The following is a 21,631-nucleotide window of genomic DNA, read 5'->3' as shown; positions in this document are numbered from 1 at the left end:
ACATAACTTCCACCCCTGGTATTCCAGCCCCTTTGAGATAAAGATTAACATCCCATTAACTATTTTAATTATTTTTTGTACCTGGTCACTAGTAGTTCCTAACATCTCGTCATTTAGGAAATACTCTGATCCATCTTATGCCCAAAGTGGATGACCTCACATTTCCCCACATTGAACTCCAGCTGCCACAGTTTTGCCCACTCTCTTAATCTATCTACATCCCTTTGCAACTTTCTGCTCCTATCTGCACTATTTATGTGCCACTGAACTGGGTATCGTCAGTAAACTTGGATATATGGCTCGTTATTCCTTTACCTAATTCCTTTATAAATGTAATGTAAAGCTGAGGCCTCAGCACAGATCCCGGGGGGGCACTCGTCACATCCTGCCAATTGTACAATCCACAGAGGGCAGCAAACCTATCAACTGAGCCAGTTAGGAGCTCAAAGCATGCGTATTTCTCACAGCCGACGTGTTTTCCCAGCTGTAGCATGTGAACAGTTTGCAAAACACATTTGATAAACAAGGACCTTCCAGCTGATGTTAATGCCTGATACATATATATTTTTACACTATGTGTGCATTACACTAGATTTATTTTGGCAAAATCTGTATTTTTTTTAGAGTTTGCAGGGTCTCAGAAGGAACTTACAAATTATTTCCTGTGCTTTTAGTACAGCTCAATGTGTCTTATTTCGCAAAAATAGCAGTTCCACACGGTTTCCTGATCCGTCACGGTATACTGCCTGCAGCTGTCTTGCTGCTGATAAAATGTGGCTTATCATTTGCTTAGTTATTTTCCTTTTGAATGTGATAAAAGTAAATATCTGAGACTGGGCTTTAACGAACATCCAGCACGGACTAACATCACCTTATTCTCCTGACGGTGGAACTGCTATTTGTGAAGTGAGTAAGCCACCAATGTCATGTTTGAATTTGATTTGAAAGAATTGTGCGATATTTATCCACACGGTCGTGCAGTAGAAGGAAGGCATCTTTCTGTATGCAGAAATCCAGTATATTATCACAGCTTTTGGATATTCTTCCATCTTGGCTCTCGTCGCTGAAAGATTTCTACTTCTGCTACGCTTTGTTTTTTTTTGTGCAAAGTGTTGCCTGCTTATTTTTGTTATGCAGCAGTGTGTGTGAATGCAATTGCCATGTGTTTGTAGCGTTGGTCAGCATGCCACAGCGAATACAATGAATGGAATACGATTAGCACAGAGAGATTTAGAAAGGGACCTTAAAGTAATAATAGACGCGTCACTTTCAATGTGCGTTGAATGTGACAAAGTTAACAGAATGGTGCACGTGTAACTGGAACTGTACAGCACATGTCAACAGATGTTGTGACGGCCTTGGGAAGCCATCGGCAGTGTTGCGTTCAGTTGCGGTCACTGTTGCTGCAAAAAGGACAAACATATAGTGCAAGAACGATCCCAAGTGTAAAGGGGAGGAGCGGCGAGGAATCTCCAGCTCCACAGTCTCGAGAGGAGACAGTAGATGTTAAAAACTCACAGTGCTGGCGGGAGCTTCACATGCTGACACAGTACACCAGGAACTTAGAACTCAGCTCAGCGAGCTCCATTGCAGCAGCCTGAACTTGTAAAATCTCCTCCTGAGAATAGGGCGGTCACATTCAGATCAATAAAATAAATGGTGTGGCTCCTCTCACTTATACTGACCGTGAGCAGCCACCTACATCAGGCAAATAGCGCCAGCCATCTGCCATGACCACAGGAGACCATTACAAAGGTGCCGCTTATATCGTATTCAACATGCTGACTATTCCGGGCATACTTTGTCATAGAAACATAGAAATTTACAGCGCAGAAGGAGGCCATTTCGGCCCATCGTGTCAGCAGCCCTCTCAGAGTTTGTTTTCCTCCGTCTCTCACGTTCCGCTCTCGCTGTGTCACTTCGGTTGGATAAAATGTCAGCGCTACAGTCTCACAAAGTTGCACGGCTGACTACCGCCACTTGTTACAACTTTCACCACTTATAGCGGGCAAACTGCGTCCACACCAGTGCTGCCCGTTAGAAGCTGTGGGTGCCGTAGAGATAAAGTCAAATGAGAATATCTCTTCAAAGTAGGGCAGCCTAGTAGAGGACTTAAATTTAAATTGGTGAAAAGTAAATTCTTTACTTACAAGTTGCTAAATGTTTGGTATAATTTTCCAGGTAAGGTAAGAGACAAAAGTATTAGGGGAGTTCAAAGTGCCAGGCTGGAAGAGTTGGAATACCTGAGGGATATGCTATAAAGAAAGACTTGCATTTATATAGCGCCTTTCATGACCACCGGACGTCTCAAAGCGCTTTACAGCCAGTGTAGTCACTGTTGTAATGTGGGAAACATGGCAGCCAACTTGCACACAGCAAACTCCCACAAACAGCAATGTGATAATGACCAGATAATCTGTTTTTGTTTTGTTGATTGAGGGATAAATATTGGCCAAGACACCGGGGATAAGTCCCCTGCTTTTCTTCGAAATAGTGCCATGGGATCTTTTACGTCCACCTGAGAGAGCAGACGGGACCTCGGTTTAACATCTCATCCGAAAGACGGCACCTCAGACAGTGCAGCACTCCCTCAGCACTGCACTGGAGTGTCAGCCTAGATTTTTTTGCTCAAGTCCCTGGAGTGGGACTCGAACCCACAACTATGATATCTTCACAGAGCATAAGCACACACAGCTTCCAACATGGCAGGCAGCTCTCTCTCGGAAGCCTCCGGAATCTGCCTGGTTCTGTTTATTATTAACTCTGCAGTTGCAGTACACAATACGTCCACATCCACAGTGTGGAGCTACAAACATTACAAGCTTACAGACATTACACTTCTCCTTCCTTAATGAAGAAGTTATTATAACAAACATCATCCATAACTTTCATGTTTATACATAACACAGGATATAAACTTATTTTTTTCCCATATTCACAAATATAACTTTACCACTTGTTTTCTGTTTCGAAGAGGATACCTTCACTCTCGAACAGAACCTTCCAAACCTGGTGTCGATTTCACACTCATTCACGGCTCATCCTGAGGAACGTTTTCCTCCACGGAATTTCCTTGATTTTCATTTGAACTCACTCTAACTTCAGGCTCTTTGTTTTCCTGACTTGGTCTCAGACTTTCATTCTGATTCTCTCCTGGATTTGTTTCCAGTACATTGGATTTAGGATTTGCTACTGGTGTATCAAAACTATCTGATGAGTCAGAAATAATTGAATCATTCCCACCTTCAACTCCTTCCATTCTGTCGGTAAAATATGATCAATATGAACAAACCTAATCTGTCCATTATCAAACATCTTTACCAAATATGTACGAGGACCACATATCTTCACCACTCTTCCTGGTAACCACTTTAACCATTTATGGTGATGGTTCTTCACTCTCACCTTCTGGTTTAATTTCACACTTCTCTCTTTTACTCTACCTCTATCATGATTCGCTTTCTGTCTTAATTGTGTCTCTTCTATGGACTGTGCCAAATTTAATTTTAACAACGAGAATCTGGTTCATGGCTGTCGTTTGAGAAACAACTCTGCTGGTGTTCTATCAATAGTTGTATGAGGAGTATTTCGATATGTAATCAAAATATTAGCCAATTTGTGATCCAATGATAACTGTCATTTCCTTGGATTTGGATCTAACATTTATTTTATGAGGGCACATTTTACAATTTGTACAGTGCGCTCTGCTGCACCATTCGAAGCAGGGTGCTATGGTGGAACCTTGGTATGTTTCACACCATTTTTGCTTGTGAATTGTGCAAGTTCTTCTGAATGAAATTATGGTCCATTATCCGAAACAATCTCTTCAGGGAGGCCAAATGAAGAAAATAATTTTTGCAGAATGTCCAATGTTTTACTTGTTGTTATTTTCCACATTGGAAACACCTCAACCCACTTCGAATGGCTATCAATCACAATGAACAATTGTTGTCCTTCTAACTCAGCAAAATCAATATGTAGCCTTTACCACACCCTGGGAGGCCATTTCCATGGCTGTAATGGTACTGGTGGTGATTGCTTGCTTACCGATTGACATGTCGTACACTGACTCACAATGTACTCCATATCTTTATCAAGACCTGGCCACCATAAATAACTGCGTGCAAAACTCTTGGTCAAGCACATTCCCAGGTGCTGGTCATGGAGGTCTCCTAATAATTTGGACCTGAATTTATTTGGTATAACCACTCTTGCACCCCTCATGATACAATCTTTGTCGACTGATAATTCATTCCTACGAATTAAGAATGGATGTGTATCTTTGTCTGTTACCTGGTTTGGCCATCCATTTGCAATATAATCATACACCTTTGACATCACTGGGTCATGTTTGGTTGCTCTACCAATCTCTTCAGCTGTGACTGGCAGTTCATCAACGTATGAAAGATAAAAACACTTCTTCCCTATCTGGTGTAACTTGTGATGGGGAAGGCAATCTAGACATTGTATCAGCATTACTGTGATCAGCTGATCGTCTGTATTGAATATCATATGTATATGCTGACAAAATCAAAGCCCATCTCTGCATTCGGGCTGCAGCTAATGTTGGAACTGGGGACTTTGGATGGAGGATTGCTGTCAGGGGCTTATGGTCCGTAACGATGGTAAACTTACGACCATACAAGTATTTGTGAAACTTCTTGACCCCAAAAATTAATGCCAAAGCTTCCCTTTCAATTTGCGCATAATTACTCTCACTGGCACTGAGAGTGCATGAAGCAAAAGCAATTGGTCTCCCCTCCCCACTACGTGATACATGAGAGATCACTGCCCTAACTCCATATGGAGAGGCAGCACATGCTAGCTTAATCTCCTTAGATATGTCATAGTGAACTAACATGGTGCTCTCTACCAATTTGCTTTTACACTCCTTGAATGCTGTATCGCATTCTTTTGACCACTTCCAATGGAACTGTTTTTTCAAAAGTTCATTCAGTGGATGTAATACTGTAGCCAAATTTGGTAGGAACTTCCATAATAGTTCAAAAGACCCAAGAATGAATGAAGTTCAGTGACATTCCTGGGAGTGGGTGCATTTCTAATTGCATCCAATTTTACCATGGTTGGATGTAAACCATCTTTGTCTACTCTGTACCCTAAGTACTCCACTGAGTTTTTAAATAACTCACACTTACGAGCAGACACTCGTACTCTGTGCTTCTCTAGCCATTTGAGGACTTCATTCAATATGTTATGAATTTGCCTATTTGGTGCTGAAATTAGTATGTCATCCAAATAACATACTACCCCTTCGATACCTTGCAAAATCTGGTTCATCACTCCTTGGAATATGGCAGGGGCGGAAGACACTCCAAACGGTAGCCTATTAAATTGATATAGGCCTAGATGAGTATTTATAGTCAAACATGACTTAGGTTCTGTGCTGGGGCCCCAGCTGTTTACATTGTACATTAATGATTTGGATGAGGGGATTAAATGTAGTATCTCCAAATTTGCGGATGACACTAAGTTGGGTGGCAGTGTGAGCTGCGAGGAGGATGCTATGAGGCTGCAGAATGACTTGGATAGGTTAGGTGAGTGGGCAAATGCATGGCAGATGAAGTATAATGTGGATAAATGTGAGGTTATCCACTTTGGTGGTAAAAACAGAGACAGACTATTATCTGAATGGTGACAGATTAGGAAAAGGGGAGGTGCAACGAGACCTGGGTATCATGGTACATCAGTCATTGAAGGTTGGCATGCAGGTACAGCAGGCGGTTAAGAAAGCAAATGGCATGTTGGCCTTCATAGCGAGGGGATTTGTGTACAGGGGCAAGGAAGTGTTGCTGCAGTTGTACAGGGCCTTGGTGAGGCCACACCTGGAATATTGTGTACAGTTTTGGTCTCCTAACTTGAGGAAGGACATTCTTGCTATTGAGGGAGTGCAGCAAAGATTCACCAGACTGATTCCCGGGATGGCGGGACTGACATATGAAGAAAGACTGGATCAACTGGGCTTGTATTCACTGGAGTTCAGAAGAATGAGAGGGGATCTTATAGAAATGTTTAAAATTCTGACGGGTTTAGACAGGTTAGATGCAGGAAGAATGTTCCCAATGTTGGGGAAGTCCAGAACCAGGGGTCACAGTCTAAGGATAAGGGGTAAGCCATTTAGGACCGAGATGAGGAGAAACTTCTTCACCCAGAGAGTGGTGAACCTGTGGAATTCTCTACCACAGAAAGTTGTTGAGGCCAATTCACTAAATATATTCAAAAAGGAGTTAGATGTAGTCCTTACTACTAGGAGAATCAAGGGGTATGGCGAGAAAGCAGGAATGGGGTACTGAAGTTGCATGTTCAGCCATGAACTCATTGAATGGCGGTGCAGGCTCAAAGGGCCGAATGGCCTACTCCTGCACCTATTTTCTATGTTTCTATGTTTCTATGACTTGGACTCCTCATCTAGTTCAAGCTGTAAGTAGGCATTCGTAAGATCGAGTTTTGAGAAGATCTAACCACCTGTCAGTGTTGTGAACAAATCTTCTATATTCGGTAATGTATTGGGGACATTACCCTCTAGAACCTGGTTTACGGTTACTTTATAATCACCACACAATCTTACCTTACCATCGGACTTAGGTACAACAACAATGGGTGTAGCCCAATTACATCGATCTATCTTACAAATAATGTTCTCAATCTCTAGTCTTTTGAGTTCTTGCTCAACTTTCTCCTTGAGTGCATATGGTACGGAACATGGCTTGTAGTAAACTGATCTAGCGTTCTTCTGTACCCTGACACTCGCCTTGAAGCCTTGGATCGGACTGCCCGTTTCGCAGAACACCTTCAGATGCTTCTTGATAGCCTCATCCGTTGATGAAAATCTCGCTTGCACACAGAAAATCTCAATCTAGACATTGCATCAGCATTACTGTGATTAGCTGATCATCTGTATTCAATTTCATATGTATATGCTGACAAAATCAAAGCCCATCTCTGCATTCGGACTGCAGCTAATGTTGGAACTGGGGACTTTGGTCAGCTTCAGTGAGCTCAACCAATTTCTTCCTAGTAAGGCAGATTTGTCTCCTTTCACTACTATTAGAGGCAAGTTCTGAAATTGATCTTTATATTTCACCGGTACGGTGATACGACCTACCACAGGAATTTTCTCTCCCGAGTAGCCTCGCAGCTCTATCTTGGATTTCTCCAGTTGGAAATCACGCAATTTGTTGAGGTACAGCGACTCCGGTACTACACTGCTGGATGCACCCTTGTCAATTTCCATTGGTATCTTGAATCCCGCAACATCTATGTGCATTTTGATGCTTTCCGAATCGCCGTCCATTAACCTCGTGCTCCTGATGACGTGTAACTCTAACATCTCCTCGTCCTGTTGTTGTTCTTCCATGCTATGTAGTCTCTTGGGATTTCTACTCATAGCTTTGAACGCTGGACTTATGGCTTTAAAAGCTAGTTTACCCTTCAGTCGGCATGCCTTCCCAAGATACCCAGTCTTTCTGCAGAAGAAACACTCTGCCTTCACGTATGGACAACTTTGAGCAATGTGTTGTCCCAGGCACCTATAGCACGACTTCAACGCTCTGTTAGAATTTCCAGTTTCTGAGACTTTAGACCCCCACCGTCTTTTACTTTGAACCTGCAGGTGATTTACCTCGGTTGACTGATGACTGTAATTATTATTTAATTCTCAGGAATATTGTTCGGCCATGCCCATCGACCTCGCTGTCTGACAAGCAATCTCAAAAATCAAGTCATCCGTCGTCAATAACTTCCTTCTGATCGCATCATTTTTCACCCCACAAACAAAACGCTCGGTTTTGAAAGTTTCCAAAATTACAGTGCATCGATAGCTTTTTTAATGCTACGATGTAATCACTGATACTTTCATCAGCCTTTTGATTCCGAATCCTGAAACGATAGCTTTCAGAAATTTCTAACGGTTTGGGGTTATAGTGCTGCTCTAGTTTCGTTAAAATCTCTTTAAGCGTTGTGTCCTTTCGGGGCTCGTCAGGTACAAGCAGATTTACAAGGGTTTCGTACAATACCAGACCTGCCTCCGATAAGAAGATCGCTTTCTTATGTTCCAACACAGCCCGGTTCTGGACTGCATTGTCTGGAACTTCGATTATGTTATTTGCAGTGAAATACATTTCTAGCCGATCCACATATACTTTAAAACGTTCCCGGTCGTGTCTATATTCCCCCAAATGTCCAATTACACCTGCCATTTTAATCTCTAGCTGTTCACACCGTGTGCTGTATTTTACCTGGGATTTTGTAGCTTTGTTCCAAAGACAGAAACTTCCAAAGTCTCTCTGTCGGCTGGCTGAATCCTTCCCCAACAAAATTTAAGCTTTAAATCATCCGAAAAATCCCATCTCATCGCCATATGTGATATCTTCACAGCGCACAAGCACACACAGCTTCCAACATGGCAGGCAGCTCTCTCTTGGAAGCCTCCAGAATCTGCCTGGTTCTGTTTATTATTAACTCTGCAGTTGCAGTACACAATACGTCCACATCCACAGTGTGGAGCTACAAACATTACAAGCTTACAGACATTACAACAACCTTCTGACTCAGAGACGTGATAGCTGCCCACTGAACCACAGCTGATGGGCTGAATGGGCTTTTCGTGCCCATGGCTGTTCTTGGGATTTAATGCTCCTTCCCTGCCTTAGACTTCAGCCACATAAGGTGTTAATTATGGGTTAATTATTTGTATGGATCTAATAGCAATCACTGGGATTTGGTCCACAAAAGTAGAAGTAATGAGCATTTCTTTTTGAAAAGCCTCCAAGCTGTTAAGTTTCTCGTACCAGAAGACGAGCCGAAACTGACCGGAGCAGAAGCGAGTATTTTTGTGCAGACCTGTGATCCACTGGTCAAAAAATCAGCAATTGAAACTGCAAACGTTTGAGTTTGTGGCACTGTCTCCCACATGCGGGGTCAAATCTGCTTCTCTTTATATTGCTGCAGCTTCGCATTACAGTTAATCTCACATCGTTTGCAGAAAACCGAATTGATGCCTTGCAATTGTCAAAAGAATGTCACAGGGAAAAAAGGAGCCCAGAATCCAACTCATGACCTGTTGGGAACTGACCCTTACACCAGAAAACCTCAGACGGGAATATACTGTGAGCACACACACGTGTGTGTGTGGTGTGTGTGTGTCTGTATGTGTGTCTGGGTGTGTGTGTGTAAGTGTGGGGGGTGTGAATGTGTGTGGGGGTTGTGTATGTGTGTCTGTGGGGTGTCTGTGTGTAGTGTCTGTGTGTAGTGTGTGTGTGTAGTGTATGTGTGTGTGGGGTATGTGTAGTGTGTGTATGTAGTGTGTGTGTATGATGTGTGTATGTGTGTATGATTGTGTGTGTATGGTGTGTGTGTGGGGGGTGTGAATGTGTGTGGGGGGTGTGTATGTGTGTCTGTGTGTGTGGGGGGGGGGTGTCTGTGTGTAGTGTGTGTGTGGGGGGGGTGTGAGTGTATGTGGGGTGTGTGTGTGTAGTGTGTGTGTGTGTATGGTGTGTGTGTGGGGGGGGTGTGAATGTGTGTGGGGGTGTGTATGTGTGTCTATGTGTGTGTGTGGGGTGTCTGTGTGTAGTGTGTGTGTGGTGTGTGTGTGTGTGTATGGTGTGTGTGTGTGTATGTGTGTGTGTGTGTGTGTATGGTGTGTGTGGGGGGGGTGTGTGTAGTGTGTGTAGTGTGTCAGTGTGTATGTGGTGTGTGTGTGTGTAGTGTGTGTGTTTATGGTGTGTGTCTGTGGGGGGTGTGAGTGTGTGTGGGGTGTGTGTGTGGGGGGTGTGAGTGTGTGTAGTGTGTCTGGTGTGTGTGTGTGTGTAGTGTGTGTGTTTATGGTGTGAGTGTGTGTGGGGTGTGTGTGTGTAGTGTGTGTGATGTGTGTGTGTGTGTGTGTAGTGTGTGTCTGTGGGGGGTGTGAGTGTGTGGGGGGTGTGAGTGTGTGTGTGTGGGGTGTGTGTGTTTATGGTGTGTGTCTGTGGGGGGTGTGAGTGTGTGGGGTGTGTGTGGAGGGTGTGAGTGTGTGTGGGGGGTGTGAGTGTGTGTGGGGTGTGTGTTTATGGTGTGAGTGTGTGGAGTGTGTGTGGGGGGTGTGAGTGTGTGTGGGGTGTGTGTTTATGGTGTGAGTGTGTGGGGTGTGTGTGGGGGGTGTGAGTGTGTGTGGGGTGTGTATTTATGGTGTGTGTCTGTGGGGGGTGTGAGTGTGTGTGTGAGTGTGTGTGGGGTGTGTGTGGGCACCTCCTTGAGTTTCATTTTGAGGTGTTTTCTTTCCTAACACTCAGTCACTTCTCCCTCTGAGCGTTGTTGAGTGTGTCAGCTCTACTGCCACCTCTGCTCTGGCACAGCTTGTGGTCCTGTGTGTTGACTCCCATTGCTGAATATAAAGAAAAGCAAAAAGAGAAATCACAGTGAGTAGAAAGTTGCAGCACGTGGACAGATTTGATGTATGGGTTTTCTATCCTTCCTGATACATCTCTTTTAAAAAGTTATTTTATGAGTTCCGCAGCCTGTGCCAATGGAGGGCAAGTTGAGTCCAAAGTGGAACAGCTGTCAGCTTTCCTCACTCTGAGGTTTGATTGAGAAACATTAAAGGCCTGTGTGAGCTGTTGGGACAGAGGATGTGGTGACGATCTCTCCAAGGTCATGAAGCTGGAAAAATATCGGGACAATGCCAGCGATGATGAGCTGTATTAGAGGGAGCCTGTTACAAAGATATTCCTGTGGCTTGAATATTAGATAGTTATGTGGTGAAAATTGTGCTGTGATATTCGCATGAAAATTAGTTACTGGGTTTGTATAAAATACTCCTGGTGATTAACAATGGCTTTAATCCATTTAGATTACAATGTTTGTATGTTTATATTGCACGGCACAATTTCACCACCTGCTCCACCTATATGTGCTCCATACGGTGTGTTAAAGGCAGACACCACTGGTATGTGCTCCATGTTAGGTAAAAATTTAATACAGCCAAAAATTTCTAATCAACTTTCTGAGGATCAGTAATCGTGTTCTCTTGACTGGATGCAGGCAGCATAAAAAATGGAAAATAAAACTATTACTACCATTTCTTCAAAATGTTGTTCTGGATTCCCTCCTTTTCTGAAGGTACTGACCTATTCTGGGGTACGGTCCCATAGGCATTATCCACCCTGCTAATGCGCCCATTTTTCAGCCCGGTGATCATTGGCAGACTATTTGAACATGGAGGGCATCAAAGCCTGGCCTGATCCTGCCCTCACCTCACTGGGTAGCGATTATGAAATGCTGAGTTTTGCCCCCATTTAGCGCAGAGCCACTGCCAGTGATTGTGGAATCGTTCTCATCACCCCAGCAAATCCTGTAAATCCCCTGGGAGGACAGATGCACCAACATTAGCATCCTCGACCAGGCCAACATCCCCAGCATTGAAGCACTGACCACACTCGATCGGCTCCGCTGGGCAGGCCACATTGTTCGAATGCCAGACACGAGACTCCCAAAGCAAGCGCTTTACTCGGGAACTCCTTCACGCCAAACGAGCCAAAGGTGGGCAGAGGAAACGTTACAAGGGCGCCCTCAAAGCCTCCCTGATAAAGTGCAACATCCCCACTGACCCCTGGGAGTCCTTGGCCAAAGATCGCCCTAAGTGGAGGATGTGCATCCGGGAGGGCCTCATGTCTCGTTGCTGAGAACGTGCAGAAATCAAGCGCAGGCAGTGGAAAGAGCGTGCGGCAGACCAGTCCCACCCACCCCTTCCCTCAACGGCTCAGACCGCCGAAGAAGAAGAAGATCTGTCCCATCTGTGACAGGGACTATGGTTCTCGTATTGGATTGTTCAGCCATCTAAGGACTCATTTTTAGAGTGGAAGCAAGTCTTCCTCGATTCTGAGGGACTGCCTATGATGATGATGACTGCTCTTGATTGTGGAATCGTTATCATCGCCCCAGCTGAGGACACGTAGCACAGAGTGCGAATCAATGGGGGGGGGCCATCCTAGCCTGTACAACTGTTCAATACAGAACAGTCCAAACTGAGTAAGCAAAGCAACTTACAAAGCAATCAAATTAATATTCAAATCATTTTACTTCTGTTCTTTCACTTATTGAGCAGTTTATACTTTACCATATAGTACAATAACACGGAAACGGTGGCATAGTGGTAATGTTGCTGGATTAGTAAACCAGAGGCTGGACTAATGATGCAGGCATCTGAGTTCAAATTCCACCACGACAGCTGTGGAATTTAAATTCAGTTAATTAAATAAATCTAGAATAAAAAAACTAATGATGACCATAAAACTACTTGATTGTCGCAAAAGCTCAATTGGTTCATTAATGTCCTTAAGGGAAGGAAACCTGCTGGCCTTACCTAGTCTGGGCCTGTGTGTGACTCCAGACCCACAACAATGTGGTTGACTCTGAATGGGCCTAGCGAGCCACTCAGTTGTCACCCACCATTAGCGACACCCACATAAAATACAAATTGCACTGTTTGTAAACACATCAGCAATCATGTACCTATTTAAAACTAAGAATATTATAAGGTAACCAATCTTCTGAGGACTGTCTGTATGACTGCCATTAATGTTGGAATATTAGTAAACTTTGGTGGTCAGTTAAATATTTAAGAGGTTAAAAAAAATTGTTTTCAAGAAAAAATTACTGTTTGCAGTATTAGTCTTAATTCATGTGTAGCTTATCCCTCTGTCTGCCATTTTAACAGAGGTGTTAACTTATTGATTTCAAGTCGGTTGATGCCTCCATTAAAGAAAGAACTTTCATTTCGACAGCACCTTTCACAGTCTCATGATGGCCCAAAGTAATTTACAGCCAACAAAGTATTTTTGAAGTGTCGTCACAGTTGTAATGTAGGAAATGCAGCAGCCAATTTAAGCACAGCATTAAAGAAGCAGATAGAGGAATTTTACATGAATACATTTATTATCTCACTCTCAACAAGCTCCCCGCTGGAGTGGAAGTAAACTATAGAACCAATGGGAACCTGTTCAATCTTCGTTGCCTCCAGGCTAGATCCAAGGCCGTCCCATCCTCTGTCGTCGAACTACAGTACGCGGACGACGCTTGCATCTGCGCACACTCAGAGGCTGAACTCCAAGCCATCATCAACATCTTCACTGAGGTGTTCGAAAGCATGGGCCTTACACTAAACATTCGTAAGACAAAGGTCCTCCATCAACCTGACCCTGCCACACAGCACTGCCCCCCAGTCATCAAAATCCACAGCACAGCCTTGGACAACGTGGACCACTTTCCATACCTCGGGAGCCTGTTATCAGCAAGGGCAGACATCAATGAGGAGGTCCAACACCGCCTCCAGTGCGCCAGCGCAGACTTCGATCGCCTGAGGAAGAGACGGTAAGAAGACCAGGACCTTAAATCTGGCACCAAGCTTATGGTCTACAGGGCAGTAGTGATACCCGCCCTCCTATATGGCTCAGAGATGTGGACCATATACAGTAGACAACTCAAAGCGCTGGAGAAGTACCACCAGTGCTGCCTCCGCAAGATCCTGCAAATCCACTGGGAGGATAGACGCACCAGTGTCAGTGTTCTTGCTCAGGCCAACATCCCCAGTATCGAAGCACTGACCACACTCGATCAGCTCCGTTGGGTGGGCCACATCGTCAGCATGCCCGACACGAGACTCTCCAAGCAAGTGCTCTACTTGGAACTCCTACGCAGCAAGCGATCCCGAGGTGGGCAGAGGAAACGCTTCAAGGACACCCTCAAAGCCTCCTTGATAAAGTGCAACATCCCCACCAGCACCTGGGAGTCCCCGGCCCAAGACTGCCCTAAGTGGAGAAAGAGCATCTGGGAGGGCGTTGAACACTCTGAGTCTCGTCGCCGAGAGCATTGTAGAAATTAAGCACAGACAGCGGAAGGAGCGTGCGGCAAACCAGATTGCTTACCAACTCTTTCCTTCAACCACTGCCTGCCCCACCTGTGACAGAGACTGTAATTCTCGTATTGGACTGTTCAGTCACCTGAAAACTCACGTTTAGAATGGAAGCAAGTCTTCCTCGATTTCGAGGGACTGCCTACGATGATTTCATACACTATACTGCAAACAAAAGTAAAGAGGTAACACTAATCCAAAATAGATCACTGGTTAGGCCTCAGTTAGAACATTGTGTCCAGTTTTGAACACCTTACTTTAGGAGCATCTCAAGGCCATTGAGATGGTTCAGAAGATATTGGCCAAGATGGTTATAAGGAATTAGAGGCTTTAGGAAGGAAGAGGAACTAGAGAAACTCTCTTCATTCAAAACGTGGAAGGTTAAACTAGTTCTGATGGAAGTGTTCAGAGTTACAAAAGGTTTTGATGAGGTAAATAGGGTAACATCTGTTTCTACTGGTCGACAACTTGAGGGCATAAGATCATCACCAAAAGAACAAAGAGGGAGATTAGGAGAATTCTTTGTGCAGGGGGCTTTGAGGCCGTGGAAAACCCTGCCAGAAACAGTGGTGGAAACGGAACCCATAACTGCTATAAAAGGGGAAATGAATAAATAATTCTGAAAGGAAAAACATGAAAAGATATGGGGAAAGGTGGGCACTGTCTGGACTGCAGTCTGCTCAAACCTGAACGTAGGATTGGGCCCATGAAAGAATTAATTCAGACCAGCAGGAAATGCCTTTATTATATATGTGTGCCGTGCAGTTGGCCAACAGGCAAGGGTTCGACTCACACACAGGTGTCTTCAGATTGCCATATACAGTGAGCAGCCCTGTGACCAGGACCCACAATATCATGTTAGGGTGGGACACGAAACTCACTCATTGATTACCCACTGGCTCTTCAGGAAACCACCAGAAAGTTAAGTTGCTAAAAATATGTGATGTTGCAAGTTTGCAATTATGCTTTAGGGTATTATTTTGCACACGGAGAAACAGAGGTCAGCTGATTCGGATATGGAGTATTATGACCAGCGAAGTTGAGCCTCAGTAAGATCATTGCAAATGTTTCTTTTAAATTTTGGTTTTCTATCCATTTGGCACTGAATGGCTCTTTTCTTCCTGTCTCCCTTCTTTCCTCTATTGATTAAATGCTGTAAAAAATTAAAGTCGCTCAACATTATTAAAATATGGAAGCAGTCCCTATCTATGTCCCCCTTCCCAGCTGCTTGCTTAAATTGAACCAGATTGAGCAGATCTTCAGTGTTCTGTCTAATCATGAGCTGAGCTTCAAACTCCAAATCTTATTTATCACTAAGACCATTTACTTTCAGTTCCGCAATATTGCTCGTCTCCACCCTGCCTCACCCCCACTGCCACGGAAACCCTTATCCATAATTGTGTTAACTTAAGGCTTAACTTCTTCAAAGGCCTGCTTGCTGGTCTCCTGAGTATAACCTTAAAGTCATCCAAAACTCTGCTCGCCCATCACCCCTATCGTCGCTACCTTCACTGGTTCTTTGCCCCCTCAACTAACCAAATTCAAAGTCCTTCTTTGAAAGTCCCTCTATAGCCCTATCCTAATTCTGTAACCTCCTCCAGCACTATGTCCCAAACTGTGCCCTATTCTATTTCAGTTCGGGACGCCTGTGCGCCCCATCTCTTGTTGCAGTTCACTCGGTGGCAAGGTGTTTTGCATCTGGGGCCTACCACTGGAACTCCATCCCTAAAGCCCTCTGCCATGCTACTTGTGCCCCCACCTTTGAAAGCTTTCTCAAAACCTAACCTTTCGTCATGTAGTCAGTTCGCCCTTCTAATTCTTCACCTGCTCTTCAATCCATTCTCTGCTGTGTGGGGCACTTTTCGGTTCAAAGGTATTATACAAATGTAAGTTGTTATCATTGCTACCTTCTTGCAATAAACGGCACACCTCCTTCACAAGCCCCCCTCCCTCCCCCACCCCGAGTGTATTCTTATGCTTCTCTTCTATTGTGCCCTGGTTACAGACTACGCTGCAGTAGATTCTTTATCTGGAGTGGTACCTGCTGCAACTCATGTGCCTACTTTGCCATCGGCACTCGCAGACTGCCCTCTCCTCCTTCTGTTGCTGCATTGCGGGATACCTTGTAATAGCCACTGCACCTCTGCTCTGGAACAGAAAGCTCCTCTGTCGCTGTTGTCCTCATACTTCGAAATCTTGCCCCCTCATAGTGACCTTTAATGGGGTCGTAACAAGAAAAAATATCAGGGTTTCTCTCACTATTAATTAACGTTCATAAGAACATAAGAAATAGGATCAGGAGTAGGCCATTTGGCCCCTCGAGCCTGCTCCAGCATTCAATCAGATCATGGCTGATCTGTTCTTGGCCTCAACTCCACTTCCCTGCCTGCTACCTATATGCGTTGACTCCCTTATCATTCAAAGATCTGTCTATCTCTACCGTAAATATATTCCTTGACCCAGCCTCCACAGTTTTCTGGGGTAGAGAATTCCAAAGATTCACAACCCACTGAGAGAAGAAATTCATCCTCGTCTCCTTTTTAAATGGGCGACCCCTTATTCTGAAACTTTGCCCCCTAGTTTTAGATTCCCCCATGAGGAGAAACATCCTCTCTGCATCTACCCTGTCGAGCTCCCTTAGAATCTTATACGTTTCAATAAGATCACCTCTTATTCTCTAAACTCCAATGAGTATAGGCCCAACCTGCTCAACCTTTCTTAATTTTGGAGGAAGAGAAATCCAGAGAGCGACACCAATCACGGTCAACAAGCTTGTTCTCATTGACCGACACTGGTTATATGTCCTCCAACTCATTAAAGTTTGAATTCTCAGTGATAGATCCCTCCATGGCCGTGACCTACCCTTATCTCTACAATCTCCTCAAGCACTACTCTCCTGCACCTTCCATTCCTCAGACTCTGGCCTTTTGATCATCCCCCATCCCCTTTCACCCCCACCATTGGTAGCAGAGCCTTCAACCACCTTGGCCCTACTCTCTGGAACTCCCTCCCTAACCTGCCCGCCACTCCACTTCTCTCTCCACCTTTTATAAACCTCTTTAAACCCAACTTTTTGGCCAAGCTTTCAGTTGCCCCTCCTGATCTTTCTTAATTGGCAGCTCTGTTATCTACATTTATTTGTGAAATGTCTTAGAAGGTTTTATTTACATTAAAGTTGCTCTATAAATTCAAGTTGTTTTTGTTCGAAAGAACTTGCATTTAAGAGAGCCTTTCAAGATGACCAATTTTGCAGCCAATGTTGAAGTGTAGTCGCTGTTGTAATGTAGGAAATGTGGCAGCCAATTTGCGCACAGCAAGCTCCCACAATCAACAAGGAGATAATGACCGGTTTTAGTGGTTAGTTCAGGGATAAATATTGGCCAGGACACCGGGGAGAACTCCCCTGCTCTTCTTCAGAATAGTGCCGTGGGGTCTTTTAGGTCCACTTGTGAGGGCAGACGGGGTCCCGGTTTAACGTCTCATCCGAAAGACGACATCTCCAACAGCGCAGCACTCGCTCAGCACTGCACTGAGTTGTCGGCCGAGATTTTGTGCACCAGCCTGAACACACAGCCTTCTGACTCAGAGGTGCGAGAGCTACCACTGAGCCATGGCGAACACCTTGTTTAGTTTAGTTATGTGTAGGAGTGTTACATCACTCGTTGCTCATGTCTGTTTTACTCGCATTCTGGAAGAGAGGAAAGTGTGGCCCTTTCCAATTAGTGTTATTTTAAGGATTATTATCAGTGCTATAACTGGGAAATCTCGACTAATGAAATGCATTCCAATATCTAACCACATGGTGGCGTTTTAAACTGCCTGAAAATATTCAGTTACGCAAATGATGAGCATTGTAAGCAGTGTAAATACAGCTCATAATACAGCTGATTGTAAAGAAAGATAGAAATTGGTCAATTACACATTCAAAAGGCATCAATGCCAAAAATGTTAATTTCTCCATAATAAAATATATATCTTGCTGTTCTAGAAATTCGAATTGTATAATTGGAAATTGTAAGGATGAAAATATTGGCCGGGAATTTGTGGCTAGCGGTGAATCAAAGGTGGTTGCCCCTGGCCCTCAATAAAGCTGCCCAGAGAGATCTCGCCATCTCTGTAGCGAGACATTTGCCTTTTTCGCCCTCAGAGAAGAAATTCCTCCTCATTTCCGTTTTAATGAAAACGGAATATCTTTCTACCTCCTGTATGCTTGGTGACTGTATAATGACTCATTTAATTTAACTGCCTTGTTAGTCTCTTGCTTGTTTTCTTAAGGTTTAATACTGTCCAAAATTGAAAAAATAATTTTTAACCTAGTTTCTCTGAACTTATCCTGTTTTTTTTTTAGCTCTAATTGTTTCCCCTTGATTTTCTTTCTAGTTTCAGTTGTTAGAAATGAAAGCTGTAAAACACCTAAAAAATTTTTTTTTTTTTTTAAATTGGTAATAAAAATAGATGTTAAAAGTCTCTAACTAGACCGAAGTAACGTGTTTCTTTGCCTCTACAGTCATCTGCATTTGGTAGTGGATCTAGGGGCATCTATAATTTTATGTTGGTCTGGCTATGAGAGCCTCAGAAATATGATTCAATATTTCGTATTTGAAAAGACCTTTCTGTGCTTTCCAATTGGATACTAAGTTGTACATACAGCGCAATTAATAGCAACAGATGTCTCCTGTATGCACTCAATATGGACATTGCACCAAGGTCACAAACAAATAGTAACAGCGCATAAAAAATAAAATGGGGAACACTTGTTGGCGACTGCAAATATATTTAGCATTCTAACATTGTGGGGGGGGGGTGGTGATAAACTTTTGTGACTTTGCACAGAATGTAAAATATAGTCCTATGATTTCCACTGCCTGCTGCACAGTGGGACCTGAGAAGGTACACATTGATCACCTGCTCTCCCTCCAAGTCCCTCTCTCCACCCTCTCCCTTCCGATTCCCCCCCCCTCGCTCTCCCAGATTCCCTCTCTCTCCTCCTCCCTCCCTCCAATTCCCGCTCTCTCCCCGCTCCCTCTCTCCCTCCGAGTCCCTCTCCTCCCTGTAATGTATTTGCTTCATGGGTTCCTTGCTTAAGAATTCATAGCAACACAATGCTATTAAGAACTAGTTGGTTTATTAGTAAAGGTTTAACAATCACACTACACATTGCCAGTTCATCCACTAGGCTCACAACCACCTGCCTCATCGTGGATCCCCCGAACCCAACTGGCTGGGGTTTTATTGAGTCTTGTGGACATCGCGTGACTGGCTAAGTCACTTACAACTCAACAGCTCAACAAACCTATAAGCATACTCATAGGTGCATACATTGCGCTCCCCCTACGATTATCTCCCCTCCGAGTCCCTCTCTCTCCCCGATTCCCTCTTCCCCCTCTGATTCCCTCTTTCTTGCCCCCCCAACCCCACCCCCACCTCTCACCCTCCAATTCCCTCTCTCCCCTTTCAATCCTCTCTTCTCCCCATGGATCCAGTGACGGGCCTTGTCCCACGGAGCTGAACAAAGCTTGACCCATGCTGCACTGCAGCCGCAGCTGTGGGGGTACTGTGCATGTGTGGCTGGACCTCGATGACAGCGCACGTGCGCAGAAGGGGATTGGATGCGCATGCACAAAAAGGGGTGGGTCCGACGCACGCATGCACAGGACGCAAAGATGTTCATGCAGATAATAACTTTGCCCAGAATTTGAAGGAGTGGGGCATCTCGTGGTGAACGGCGTAAATTGGACTTTTTTCTTCACCCTTCAACTGCAATTATCTTTACGCTGCAAATTGCTGGAAGTCTAAGTTGCTAATGGTGCGGCGAGGTCAACAGGGCATCTGGGACCTTGGTGAACGATGGAACCAACAGCTATCTCCTTAACCAATTAAATTTAAGGATTAAGAATGAAACAGAGCAAATGACAGAGCAGGAATATAGGATGAATTAGAGTCAAATTAGATACAGAAAAAGAAATAGAGAGGGAAATAAAGATTGGATTAAGAGAGAGAGAAAAGAGACAGAAATGAAAAGTAAGAGACATTTTTTTAAAGCTCTAAGAACAATTTACTACCTGCAGGAGTGAGACACCACAATTTCAATTGTTACTTTTCTGGGCCTCCAAGGTTGAGTAGCATGTCAGGACCATTAATCACCCCATTAACAGTTTCCTTACGCTGTGAAATAGCAGCCCTAACTTTCTGCAGCAAGTTTAATTTGTATTTACGGCGCAAATCCAGCAATTTCTTGAGATTCATGGGAAGGTTGACGACGAGATCCTCACATTCATCAGCACACCGGCAAACTCCAAAAGTAGCTGGAAAACTAGGCCCTTCCCGATGTTGGGGAAGTCCAGAACCAGGGGACATAATCTAAGGATAAGGGGTAAGCCATTTAAGACTGAGATGAGGAGAAGCTTCTTCACTCAGAGAGTTGTTAACCTGTGGAATTCCCAACCGCAAAGAGTTGTTGATGCCAGTTCATTGGATATATTCAAGAGGGAGTTAGATATGGCCCTTACGGCTAAAGGGATCAAGGGGTATGGAGAGAAAGCAGGAAAGGGGTACTGAGGTGAATGATCAGCCATGATCTTATTGAATGGTGGTGCAGGCTCGAAGGGCCGAATGGTCTACTCCTGCACCTATTTTCTATGTTTCTATGTAACACTAGCCGGGTATTGCTGAGTAATACAGCTCTTCATCTTCAGTAGAGAAACAAAATGGATCGGTAACAAATATTTACCAATTATTAAGGGAAACTTTACAGTTGAATGTCAACCAAATTTGCCCTTGGATATTCTTCCTTGTTTTAGTGTTTAATCACTGATAGTCTGGAGTAACACTGTTGAAAGACTCAATTGTCCTTCAAAACAAGCCCATGTCTTTTGTCAGCTCAATCTGTTGCCTTTAACATCTGTAGTGGGGAAAATGCTTGAAGCTATCATTAAGGAAGAAATAGCGGGACATCTAGATAGGAATAGTGCAATGAAGCAGACGCAACATGGATTCATGAAGGGGAAATCATGTTTCACTAATTTACTGGAATTCTTTGAGGATATAACGGGCATGGTGGATAGAGGTGTACCGATGGATGTGGTGTATTTAGATTTCCAAAAGGCATTCGATAAGGTGCCACACAAAAGGTTACTGCAGAAGATAAAGGTACGCAGAGTCAGAGGAAATGTATTAGCATGGATAGAAAATTGGCTGGCTAACAGAAAGCAGAGAGTCGGGATAAATGGGTCCTTTTCGGGTTGGAAATCGGTGGTTAATGGTGTGCCACAGGGATCGGTGCTGGGACCACAACTGTTTACAATATACATAGATGACCTGGAAGAGGGGACAGAGTGTAGTGTAACAAAATTTGCAGATGACACAAAGATTAGTGGGAAAGCGGGTTGTGTAGAGGACACAGAGAGGCTGCAAAGAGATTTGGATGGGTTAAGCGAATGGGCTAAGGTTTGGCAGATGGAATACAATGTCGGAAAATATGAGGTCATCCACTTTGGAAAAAAAAACAGTAAAAGGGAATATTATTTGAATGGGGAGAAATTACAACATGCTGTGGTGCAGAGGGACCTGGGGGTCCTTGTGCATGAATCCCAAAAAGTTAGTTTGCAGGTGCAGCAGGTAATCAGGAAGGCGAATGGAATGTTGGCCTTCATTGCGAGAGGGATGGAGTACAAAAGCAGGGAGGTCCTGCTGCAACTATACAGGGTATTGGTGAGGCCGCACCTGGAG

General features: G+C 44.2%; 1 protein-coding gene across 1 annotated transcript in view; it reads left to right on the top strand.

The window, feature by feature from the left end:
* Window positions 1–866: 866 nt before the first annotated feature.
* Window positions 867–21,631, top strand: part of LOC139228122 (SHC-transforming protein 1-like) — a 127,764-nt gene continuing 106,999 nt past the window's right edge. The window contains exon 1 of the mRNA XM_070859312.1: window positions 867–906. The gene's annotated coding sequence lies outside the window, so the exon portion shown is untranslated. The remainder of the gene's footprint in view (window positions 907–21,631) is intronic.

This window comes from Pristiophorus japonicus, chromosome 17 (genome assembly GCF_044704955.1).
Source record: "Pristiophorus japonicus isolate sPriJap1 chromosome 17, sPriJap1.hap1, whole genome shotgun sequence".
NCBI classification, from domain to species: Eukaryota; Metazoa; Chordata; class Chondrichthyes; family Pristiophoridae; genus Pristiophorus; species Pristiophorus japonicus.
Note: the sequence above shows the minus strand (reverse complement) of the source record. Positions and strands in the feature narration are given on the sequence as shown.